The sequence below is a fragment of the Hevea brasiliensis genome, chromosome 15, assembly GCF_030052815.1.
Source record: "Hevea brasiliensis isolate MT/VB/25A 57/8 chromosome 15, ASM3005281v1, whole genome shotgun sequence".
NCBI classification, from domain to species: Eukaryota; Viridiplantae; Streptophyta; class Magnoliopsida; order Malpighiales; family Euphorbiaceae; genus Hevea; species Hevea brasiliensis.
The window spans coordinates 58450943-58463663 of NC_079507.1; positions in this window are offsets into that span (position 1 = coordinate 58450943).

The following is a 12721-nucleotide window of genomic DNA, read 5'->3' on the forward strand; positions in this document are numbered from 1 at the left end:
TTTGGTGAAAATTATGCTTAGAAGTGACCAGGTGTCATATGGAGCATTAGATTACATGGAATAACCTGTGGACATGCATGCACCAGATCCAACCCATGTACATGTATCTGCTGGCACCTTTTTCAAGGAATATTCCATCTGTTATAACCACTTCTCTTTTGGACTTAAATGCCCTTATTTGTCACGCATTAAATTTACTTTTTGTAAGGAGTTTTTAGTCTTTTGATAGATTAATTTTTGTTTGGACTTAAAACTCCCTACAGCTGTTACAAAAGTAGGGATATTTTTGTCTTTAGCTTTGAAGCCAAGAGGCTATAAATACAAGTGTAATGAGAGAGTGGAGGACACACTTGAATATTAATGAGAGATTGTTTCTGCTCCTCTAGTGAGTAAATTGGTTGTTGCCTTTGTTCTTGTGAAGCCCATTAACTTCGAGATTCTATCTTGCAATGTTTAATGTGCATAATATTCTTGGTTTATTCATTCTCCATATGAATTAGGTCAAGAATCCCATTTCGATATTTTCTTTGAATTACATAACAATCGATTGTCTGGTTCAAAGATTCAAATTCATACATCTTGATTTGGTGCTTTCCATATTGTTCATTTAATTCTTGAATGTGGGTTTTCAAGTTACCAATTACTTGAAGGTTCACATCGATTTTGTATCGAGCAAAGGGACGTCCAAACAAGGTAGATTCTCTATTTGCTTTTTATTCTTTGTGTTTCTTACCTTCTTCATATTTCTTTGTTTGGCTCTTGGGGTTTAGTTGGACTGATTGTTTAAAAATTTGTTTTGTTGGGTTTGTCTTAGGGTTTTGGGTTAATCAAGCTAAAGGGATTATTCTAGCCATCCATTTTGCTTCCTTCATTTTGATATTAAGCATGAGAGATTATCTGGTTCATTGAGTTCGACTTACCAATTTGGCCTGAACTGCACTAGATTATTTGAGTGTGTTTAAGATGTTGGGTGTAAATTTTGGGGTTGTTTGATATCGTTTGCTCTTTGAACTAATATTTTCTGTGGACAGATCAAATTATGTTCACATAGCAAATAGACCAGAAATTCCTGAAAATTTACCAAGTGTTTATACCCCATATCAGTAGTTCCCAAATTAAATTTCAGCTTAAAATTCATCCGCTTGTGTGGGAACCAAAATTTTTGCAGACCGATCAAATTAAGTTCACATAGCAAATCAGCCTGAAATTCCTGAAAATTTACAGGCCATTTTTGCCACATTTGAGCTATTCTCAAATTAAATTTCAGCTCAAAATTTAATCGTTTGTGTGGGAACCAAAATTTTAATGCAGACACGATTATATTTGATTTACATAGTAAGTCTGTCAAGAAAAGCGTGAAATTCTTGCAAGAATTAGTCAAGATTGGGTTGCATTTGCCTACTCAATTTCAGATCAAAATACACTCATTTGCTTGGTGATCCTAAATTTATGCAATTCTTGGTGTATTGTGTGAATCTGGTAATTGTGATAAGTTGGTGGCAAACTTGGATATTTAAGCTTAATATCTCTACTTTAGGTTGTCTCTTTTCCACTTACTACTCTTTTATTTTGGTGTCTTCTTTCTTGATTCCTATTGCATTACATTTCCATACTTGAGCTTTTCTTTTCTTGACTTCTTGAATCACATTATTGTTTTCTTGATTACTCGTTTTGATCCGTCACGTTCAAGAATTTTATTGTGTGTTAAATTTTTGTGGGTACTGATCTTGGTTTGAGTTACTTGAGTTTGATAAGAACTTGTGGACATAGCCAAGAGAGGTAAAAGGCACAGAGTGGTGAGTTCATAAGAGGAAAAAGCCTTGTTGAGTTAAACACGAGTGGAGTGTCCTCTGTTGAGTGTAAACACGTAAGGGAGTGAGTGAGGTGTTTTCTTTACACTAACCATTTTCTTGCAGTCCGAAAACATGTCTAGAAGGGGTGATGGTAGTGAGGGGAAGGTGAAAATCCATTCTACATGCAGTTGTCGGACAACAATTTGAAAGAATGAATGTTGTGTGCAATGAAATCATAGATAGGTTGGAAAGATTGTTGCATAGAGATAGTCAAAATTTGAGAAGGACAAATAGGTGGGATCTTGTACATCGAGTAGTTTAATATGATGAAGTTGAGGTTGATAACTTTGATTTTGAGGATGAAAGACCTAGGAGGGGTAGATATGAGAGAAGAGTCAAGATAGGAGGAATGGGGATAGGAGGATAAGAAGAGAGGAAAGAGAGAGGAATAGGGTAGATGACAATATCAAAAGTATTAAAATGAGCATCCCTTCTTTCCAAGGGAAAAATGATCCTGATGTGTATCTTGAATGGGAAAGGAAGGTAGAAGTGAGTTTGATTGTCATCACTATTCAGAGGAAAAGAAAGTAAAGTTAGCAGCAGTAGAATTTACTAATTATGCTTTGGTATGGTGGGATCAAGTGTTGATTAGTAGAAGGAGAAATTATGAGCAATCAATTGCAACCTGGGGTGAGATGAAAACTATAATGAGGAAGAGATTTGTTCCTAGTCATTACTATAGAGAGCTACATCAGAGGTTACAAAAATTGACTCAAGGTTCTAAAAGTGTTGAAGATTATCATAAAGAAATGGAAATTGCTATGATTAGAGCAAATGTGGAGGAGGATAGAGAAGCCACCATGGCTAGATTCTTGAATGGGCTAAACAAGGAGATTGCTCATATTGTTGAGTTACATCACTATGTTGAGTTGGAGGATATGGTCCACATGGCTATGAAGGTAGAAAGGCAACTTAAAAGCAAGTCAAAATTTGGAGGAAATGCAGGTACTTCTTCATCTTGGAAGTCTAACTGGAAGAAGGAGGATAGGGAAAAGGCTTTTAGCAACTATAAGAAAAATGAGGATAAGGATAAGGAAAAGAAGGTGGAGAAGAAATTTGTAGAAAGTAAAGGAAAGGAGGTTGCAACTACTACCCGAAATAGAGACGTGAAGTGTTTTAGGTGTTTGGGCAGTGGACACATAGCTTCTCAATGCCCTAACAAGAGAGTCATGGTCATGAGAGAAAATGGTGAGATAGAAACAGAGGTGGAAATTGTGAGTGATTCCACATCTTCAGGGGAGGAGGATGCAGAGGTAGAATATGCTGCTGAAGGAAGTGCTCTAGTGATTATGAGAGCATTAAATACTCAAGTAAAGGAGGATGTTGGTGATGAATTGCAAAGAGAAACAATTTTTCATACAAGGTGTCTTATCCAAGACAAAGCTTGTAGTGTCATCATTGATGGGGGAAGTTGTGCCAATGTTGCTAGTACTATTTTGGTGCAGAGATTAAGGTTGAGGACTTCGAAACACCCTAGACCCTATAAATTGCAGTGGTTGAATGAATGTGGTGAGGTGAAAGTAACAAAACGAGTATTGATTTCCTTTGCAATAGGAAAGTATCAAGATGAGGTTATGTGTGACGTGGTTCCAATGCAAGCTGGCCATTTATTACTTGGCCGACCATGGCAATTTGATAGAAAGGTGATCCACGATGGGTATAAAAATAGGTATTCTTTTGAAATGAATGGAAGGAAAATCATTTTGGCACCTATGACACCAAAATAGATTTATGAAGACCAAACAAGGCTTAAGCAAGTAATGGGTGAGGAAAAATCAAGAGTGGCCGAAAAGAGAGCAGAGAAGAAAAGAAGGAGTGAAAAGAAATTGAGTGAAAATGTTGTGAGTGAGCAAGACAAGGGTGGTTGTGAGGAAAGAAAAGAGAGTAAAGAAAACATTCCAAGAGTGCTTGAAAAGGTGAATCTTCTACGCAAAAGGAGAGTCAAAGGAAAGAGGGGAGAGAAAATTAAGCTTGTATGCTAAAGGAAGAGATGTGAGGAATGCCATGTTTGCCAACAAGCAAATGTTATTAATTGTGTTTAAGGACTCTTGTTTATCCACATCTGACCTTGACCCCAATTTGCCTAGTGTTGTTGTCTCCCTTTTGCAGAATATGAGGATGTACTACCCGAGGAGATGCCACCGACTACCACCTATTCGAGGGATTGAGCACCGATTGATTTTGTACTGGAGCGCTTATTCCCAACCGTCCCACCTATAGAAGTAACCTCAAGAAACCAAAGAATTACAAAGGCAAGTTGAGGAATTGCTAGCTAAGGGATATGTGAGAGAAAGTATGAGCCCTTGTCTTTGCAGTCCTTTTGGTACCAAAGAAAGATGGCACATGGCGCATGTGTGTGGATTGTAGGGCGGTCAACAAAATCATCAGAAAGTATCGCCTCCCTATACCTAGATTAGATGATATGTTGGATGAACTTTGTGGTGCTTGTGTTTTTACCAAAATTGACTTGAAAAGCGGATATCATCAAATTCGCATGAAAGTAGGTGATGAATGGAAGACTGCATTTAAAACAAAACATGGACTATATGAGTGGTTATTGATGCCTTTTGGGCTAACTAATGCTCCTAGCACTTTTATGAGATTGATGAATCATGTGTTGCGTGCTTTTATTGGAAATTTTGTTGTTGTTTATTTTGATGATATATTGGTTTAAGAGAGGCATGAATGAACATATGCATCATTTAAGGGTATTCGATGTGTTAAGAAAGGAAAAATTATATGCTAACTTGAAGAAATGTTCATTTTGCATGGAAAAGGTTGTCTTTTTAGGATTTGTCATTAGTGCTAATGGTGTTGAAGTTGATGATGAAAAAATTAGAGCTATTAGAGACTGGCCCATTCCAAAGACTGCATCTGAAGTACGTAGTTTTCATGGACTAGCTAGTTTCTATAGAAGATTTATTAAGAATTTCAGTACCATTGCAACACCATTGAATGATCTTGTCAAAAAGAATGTTAATTTTGTTTGGGAACAGAAACAAGATGATGCTTTTCACAAAATTAAAGAGATGTTATGTTCCGCTCCTGTGTTGGCTTTACCTGATTTTTCTAAAACTTTTGAGATTGAGTGTGACGCATCAGGAATAGGTATTGGAGCCGTTTTAATGCAGGAAAAGAGACCAATAGCATACTTTAGTGAGAAGCTTAATGGAGCAGCTTTAAACTATTCTACATATGACAATGAGTTGTATGCATTGGTACGTGCCTTGGAAACATGGCAACATTACCTTTGGCCAAAGCAATTTGTCATCCATACAGATCATGAGTCATTAAAGCATATCAAGGGGCAAAATAAGTTGAGTAGGCGTCATGCAAAATGGGTTGAGTTCCTTGAGACCTTCCCATATGTGATTCAATACAAACATGGGAAAGAAAATGTGGTGGCTGATGCCTTATCTCGAAGGTATAACCTTCTTGCCCTTCTTGATGCAAAGTTATTAGGATTCGAATATGTGAAAGAATTATATGTCAAGATGATGACTTTGCTAGAGTGTATGCACTTGTGAAAAGAATGCTTTTGAGAAGTTTTATAGGCATGATGGATATTTGTTTAGAGAAAATAGATTGTGTGTGCCTAAGAGTTCCATGCGTGAATTACTTGTGAATGAGTCTCATGCTGGTGGATTAATGGGTCATTTTGGTGTTGCCAAAACTTTAGATGTATTGAAGGAACATTTTCTTGGCCGAATATGAAAAGAGATGTTGAAAGAGTATGTGCTAGGTGCATTGTGTGTGCTAAGGCTAAATCTAGAGTTTTGCCACAAGGTTTGTATACACCTTTGCCTACCCCTAGTGATCCTTGGGTTCATTTGTCTATGGATTTTGTGTTGGGATTACCTAGGTCTAAACAAGGCCATTATTCAATTTTTGTTGTTGATGTGTTTTTAAAAATGGCACATTTTATTCCATGCCATAAACCGATGATGCTACAAATGTTGCAAATTTATTTTTTAGAGATATTGTTAGGTTGCATGGCATACCTAAGAGTTTAGTTAGTGATAGGGATGTTAAATTCCTTAGTCACTTTTGGAAGGTTTTGTGGGGAAAATTGGGCACCAAGTTGTTATTTTCCACCACTTGTCACCCACAAACCGATGGTCAAATCAAGTAATAAATAGAACACTAACTACTCTTTTGCGTTCTGTGGTTAAGCAAAATTTGAAGTCATGGTAAGATTTCATTCCACATGTTGAATTTGCATACAATAGAAATGTGCATTCTTCTACTAGCTATTCTCCATTTGAAATTGTGTATGGTTTCAATCCTTCAACTCCTTTGGATCTTTTACCTTGCCTATGAACGAGCTTGCTAGTTTAGATGGAAAAAGAAAAGCGTAATTGGTGAAGAAAATCCATGAACAAGCCAAGCTTCAAATTGAAAAGAACAATGAAAAATATGCTAGTCAAGCCAACAAAGGAAGGAAGAAAGTCACATTTCAACTGGAGATTGGGTATGGGTTCACTTGCGCAAAGAAAGGTTTCTCTCGAAGGAAATCAAAATTACAACCAAGATGTGATGGACCTTTCCAAGTCTTGACCAAAATTAATGATAACGCTTACAAAATAAACCCGCCGTGAGTATAATGTCGTGCCACCTTCAATGTTGCTGATTTATCTCCTTGTGTTGATGCAGAATGCATTCGAGGACGAATCCTTTTGAAGGAGAGGGGAATGATGAGAATCAAGCTACATCCACAACAAAGGATTTCATCCAAGGTCCAATTACTAGGGCTAGAGCTAAATCACTTTAGAATTTAATTTGTGAAATCATAAGGAGCAAGGATTATAAGCTGGAATGGCATGAAGAAAAATGTAAAGGATTAAATTTGGTGAAAATTATGCTTAGAAGTGACCAGGTGTCATATGGAGCATCAGATTACATGGAATAACCTGTGGACATGCATGCACAGATCCAACCCATGTACATGTATCTGTGGCACCTTTTTCAAGGAATATTCCATCTGTTATAACCACTTCTCTTTGGACTTAAATGCCCTTATTTGTCTTGCATTAAATTTACTTTTTGTAAGGAGTTTTTAGTCTTTTGATAGATTAATTTTTGTTTGGACTTAAAGCTCCCTACAGCTGTTACAAAAGTAGGGATATTTTTGTCTTTAGCTTTGAAGCCAAGAGGCTATAAATACAAGTGTAATGAGAGAGTGGAGGACACACTTGAATATTAATGAGAGATTGTTTCTGCTCCTCTAGTGAGTAAATTGGCTGTTGCCTTTGTTCTTGTGAAGCTCATTAACTTGCTGAGATTCTATCTTGCAAGGTTTAATGTGCATAATATTCTTGGTTTATTCATTCTCCATATGAATTAGGTCAAGAATCCCATTTCTGATATTTTCTTTGAATTACACAACAATCCGATTGTGCTGGTTCAAAGATTCAAATTCATACATCTTGATTTGGTGCTTTCCATATTGTTCATTTAATTCTTGAATGTGGGTTTTCAAGTTACCAATTATTTGAAGGTTCACATCAGATATCATGCCATTCGAAACAAATATAATCTCAATAGCCAGAGGCTAAGGAGAAATCACATCACAAGGCTAGCTAGCTCAAATATATGGATATCCATTCAATTTTTTCTTCTACTGGCACACACCTCAACACTTCAGCTAGAGAAGGAATCAAAATTCAAAACTGATTACCCCCACTCGTCATGCTAGTGAGGTGTTCAAATATGTGGTCATGACACTGTGATTTCAAAACTTATCTTAACAATTTACTAAACATTGTCATTTAAAATATACATAAATAACTTTCAACAATTTAAATCAAAAGCATCATAACAATCTCACAATTCAATATTTCAAATTATTCAAAACAATATGCAGAAAATAATTTACAGAAATTATACGTTGTGCACAAATCTTAAGCGAGTCGCCTATTGGCCTTCACTCGATTCCTCGAGTCCTTTCCCGGTGTTCTTTTCCACTGAAACACACAGTTTCACAGTGTTTCAGTACCATAACTTAGCATAAATCCAAAAATAAATTTAAATTCACTTTTACCTGGCTCTAATATGCTAATCTTGACGTTCTTTAAATTTTGTGCTTCGGGATTACTATTCACTACACTATTCAAGTCAATTTTTTGACTTTCTAAGGCTTAATAGGTATGGGAATTCCAACTTCACCCACATACTATATTTTGGTCACTAAATTTGTTGGTTTTGGTTGTTTACTCAAATTCTAAGTCTTTTAGGCAAATTTACAAATTTTTAGTTTTGGTGTCTTAAGTTGCACTGTTCCATTGATCATTTTTCTGTTAGAATTTGGCAAAACTTCTTTCATAGAAAATGTTCCCTACTGTCTTAAATTTATTCTCCTTTTTGAATCACTCCAATTGGAGTTTTGTAGCTCAAGTTATAGCCATTTGAACCATGGCTGCTGGATTGGACTTAACCCAGATTTCTGGGCAAATTCTGGTTCTGGCAATTTTTGGTTACCAACTTTGGGTGGCCAAATGACTTAGTTAATAGCATAATTTGGGTTTGTGTTCTTCATAAAAGTTTTAGGTCTATATCTCATCTGTCCACTGGTAAAATTTCAGGTTATTTAGACCTGCCTAGCTCAAGTTATGGCCAAATGAACAAACACTGTTCATTTGGTCAGTTTGTACAGGGCAGACTGAGAATTTCCGAATTTGGTCAATTTATTCACTAGGTTTTGGTCACTTTTTGGGCATGCTTCCTAAATGAAAATTGTGTCATTTGGTGTCTATTTTCATTCCCAATTGGTCTCATACTAATTGGACTTGTAAATTTTCAGTTTTGGTCCCTCAAAGGGACCTTGGTCCTACTGCCAGCAGCATGACCACATTGAATCGGAATTTAACCTCAACTCCAACACTTCCAACACACTTCATTTGGTCACAAATGACCATTTCTCACCTCAAACTAGGTCAAAGACATCATTTACCAATTTTTCACATTTTTGTCTCTAAACTTTAAGTGTCCAAAACCCTAATTTACATATTTACTCCATTTATGAATTTTAAGTGTAGCACTAACACCTACCCACTTAGATTGACTTGCAGGCATGATTTATTGAAGTGAAACATTGTTAATAGCATGCCCTAGAGCATATCATTTAGTATGTATCTTGTACATATTTTTATTAATAAAAGGCATTTCCACTTTTCCGTTTACATAATATATTTATGCGTAATAGAAAAGGTCCATTGATATTTTGTTAGAAATTCTATTCTTAAGTTGTTAAGAATATGAGTGACAGTATTTATAGTACAAAGTATCATAAATAGGTTCACAATTGAGGATACTTCATAATAAGGACATGACTTATCCAGAAAGATTGTATTCATGTTTGTTACCAAGTTATTTATATGAGATATAAATAAGAAGGAATTGTGAGTCTCATGCCATATAGCAAACATGATAGGCACTTATAAATGATAAATAGGCCGAACTAGTGACACTTATGATAAGCATATGGAGTTTACTCTTGTCAATGTTTTGTCATAAATCATATCGGTGCATATAATCTTTAAACCTGAGATAGCACAGTTATCTTATATATAGGTAGTTTGAGTTTGATACTGCTTTCATACTTGTACTGTGTATGGGTATATGAGCATGTGTTGGCTCCTACTAGTTATATATGGAGATAGGTATTGATCAAGATGGAATCTGTTCCTCTAAGTAAATAGAGATAAAATCCTACGTTCATTTAATTGTTCTTGATGTTTCAAGTTCCTGGCCAGGAAAGATAGATTTATTCAGAAAAGAGTTTCTGATCAGAAAATCTTTTTAATCAAGAACTGGAATTAAAAGAGAACATAATATTCATAGCAAATGGAGTTTGACATAAACCATGACTCTTGCTTGAGTTGGGATTTTGTAACAGAGAGATTCCAGTGCATGGTAACATATGATTATAGGTTCATTTAAGGTAAACCTTATTACTAATTGGGTAACCATGGCATGCTATGTTAGGTGTTAACCATGGTCTATGAGGTGCATAAAATGATTTAGAGAAATCATTTATGGTAAGAAAGAGTTCTAATGGTATTAAGAGTTAATATCATATCTCATTGCCAATTAGTGATGAGCCTAGTAAGTCACACACATACAAAAGTTATCACCTAATCAAATATGCTTTAATTAATTAATTAAAGAGTTTAATTGACTAATTAAATAGGTTTGGTTTGCAATTATATTGCAAAGTCCCTAGCATGACTTAAAACCAAATCTAGATTATTGGATATATAGTATAAGTTAAATTTATATTTAAAGTGTTTAAATATGAATTTAATTAATGAGAAATTAATTAATAAAGATTAATTAATTTATTTATATTTGATATAAATTGATTAGAAGAAGAGAAATAATTATTTTGGGTTAAGAACTCAAAATTAAGACACATGGGCATTTTGGTCATTTCACAGGGTGACATGTGGCACCATGAGATGGTGACACATGGCATTACACATAAGCTTGCCAAATGTCTTTTAATCATGTAAGATGATTAAAATTAAGATTAAATATAGGTTTGACACTTGGCACAATGTGATTGGGTCAATTAAACCTAGAACCAATCAGAGGGTGACATGTGGCAATGGTTTAATGTGTTGACCTAGCTATATAAGTATTGTTATGAATTAAAAATATGGCAACCAGCAGCCACTCCTCCTTTGTCACGCCATTTTGAGGCTCTCCATATCTTCTTCTTCATCTCTCATCAATTCAAAGAGATTAGCCATCAATCTTTTGAATTAAAAATGCTAGAAATCGTTTTTAGTGTCCTGTTTACATCTCTAATCTCTTAAAAGGCAGAACTTAAATTTCTAATTAATAGAAAAAGCTTTAGAAGCTGTTCAAGGGCTGCCATAGGTGTTCTTGGTGTGGACAAGCTAGAGGGACAACATTTGGTGTCCTGAAGACGAATCTCAAGGGCGCAAATACGCTGCAGCGCATCAAGAGGTTAATGTAATCGTTCTTGATTTAATCTAGGGTTCTAAAATTAATCTAATTAATTTTAAAATTTAAATGGCAAATACAGATCCAAAAACATATTAAAAGAGTTTTAATATGTTGTTCATCATTGAAATCAAATAGATAAAAATAAATCTTGCATGATGCATGTGACCCAGGTGAAAAATTTTGAATTCAATGGTATAAACTTGTATTTTTCATGCTTCCGTTCCTTCAAACATATCATTTTCCCCCAACCCTTATGGCTGCCAAATTGTTTGTCCCTTCATAACTTATCATTTTCTTTAACTTTTCATGCAATTTACACTCATCTCAACTTAATTTCAAAGCTTAAAGAGGAAAAGAAAGGGAAACAAGTACTAACATCACTTGTCAAATTTTCTTGAATTGCCAAGCTTGATTTTCCTTCACTTTTCTTCAATTTTCTTCCTCCCAACTTCTTGTTGAGGTTCAATCTAAAGGTTTCTACAAATTTTAGAAATGATTTATGGAGAAATTTTAGAGTTACTAAAGCTTGAATTTGAGCTCAAATGGAGGAATTAGAGTAAAGAGAGAGAGAAAAGAGGTGAACGAAAATTTGGAAGAAGAAGATGACCACTTTGTTTTTAATTTTATGTTTATTTCTCTTTTTTTTGACTTAGTCAAAAATAACTTAAATAGGAAAATATTTATGAGGTATGCATGATGTCATCTATGTGATGTCATTAATCTTTCATTAAATTTATTTTCTTTTCCTTTTGTTTTTCCATAACTTCTTCAATTTAATTATATATTTCAAAATTTTCTTTTCTCTAATTTTATTTGACAGTTAGGTCAGGAGTCAGCTCTCGGGGTCAATTGACCAAATTGCCCCTCGCCGGTTCAAACCGGTTTGCAAATAATTCAATATTTCTTTCGAATCCCTGACCTAATTATCTGACTGACTTAACAATTATTTTTCGTGATTTTCTCTTTTCCACTGTGTTTGTAATGGTCTTAAGGACCGCGGCGTCACATTTTACGGTTCGAAATTTGAGTTTAAATTGACTTCGCAGTCGTTCCCGAGAAGGTCACCCATCGCTATGACTCTCGGTTCATTTAACTTCTTATGTTCTGTTTTTCTTATTTATACTTAACTAATTGACAATTACTAATTATTTGGGTTTAAGGCTTATCTAGTTGTCTTAAGTATGGTTCTAATTCCCTTAATTGTCCGGACTGACACCTGTCACCGGAACAGTGAAATATACTAGGCTATGCAAATAGGGGTGTTATATCTGTTTACGTCTGTGAGTAAAATATTGATTTTAACTATAATTTCAATATTATATATATTCAAGGCATGCTCATACATCACTTATAAATATACATATTTACATAGTTAAATACTAGGCACGCTTTATATTACATTTTTAATTGATGAAATGAATATGGATGTTGCTTTATGATAATTTGGAGTTGTGTGTTTGTAGTGTGTGTGTGGTGATATTGGATATGGGCAGGACGGGTAGACGCGGTTGGAGCTTGATTCGCTAGAACCCGATCCTATTGTGGTTAAGACGGGGTAGGCATGACTAGAGTTGATCTCGTTGGCCCCTGCATTTGGACTATTAAGAGAAAGTTCAGTTTGAGATGTACTAGCTGACAGAGGTTGGATTTAAGAAAGCTGTTTAGGGGATCAGCTCCCATATGTATGTATTTATATATATTATTTGAACATTATATGGGTGTATGAGTGTTTCAAATTACCTTCTTATTGTCTGTGATGTGACTTATATGAAATCTTTGAAGGTGTTGCATTCTATCCCTTAGGGTGCACTAGCCTTAGATAGTCATAGAAATTGTACTTAAAATCAGTATTTTACCCTTTGAGTCGAGCACTTACTCCTGTTCACTTTATTTTTTCA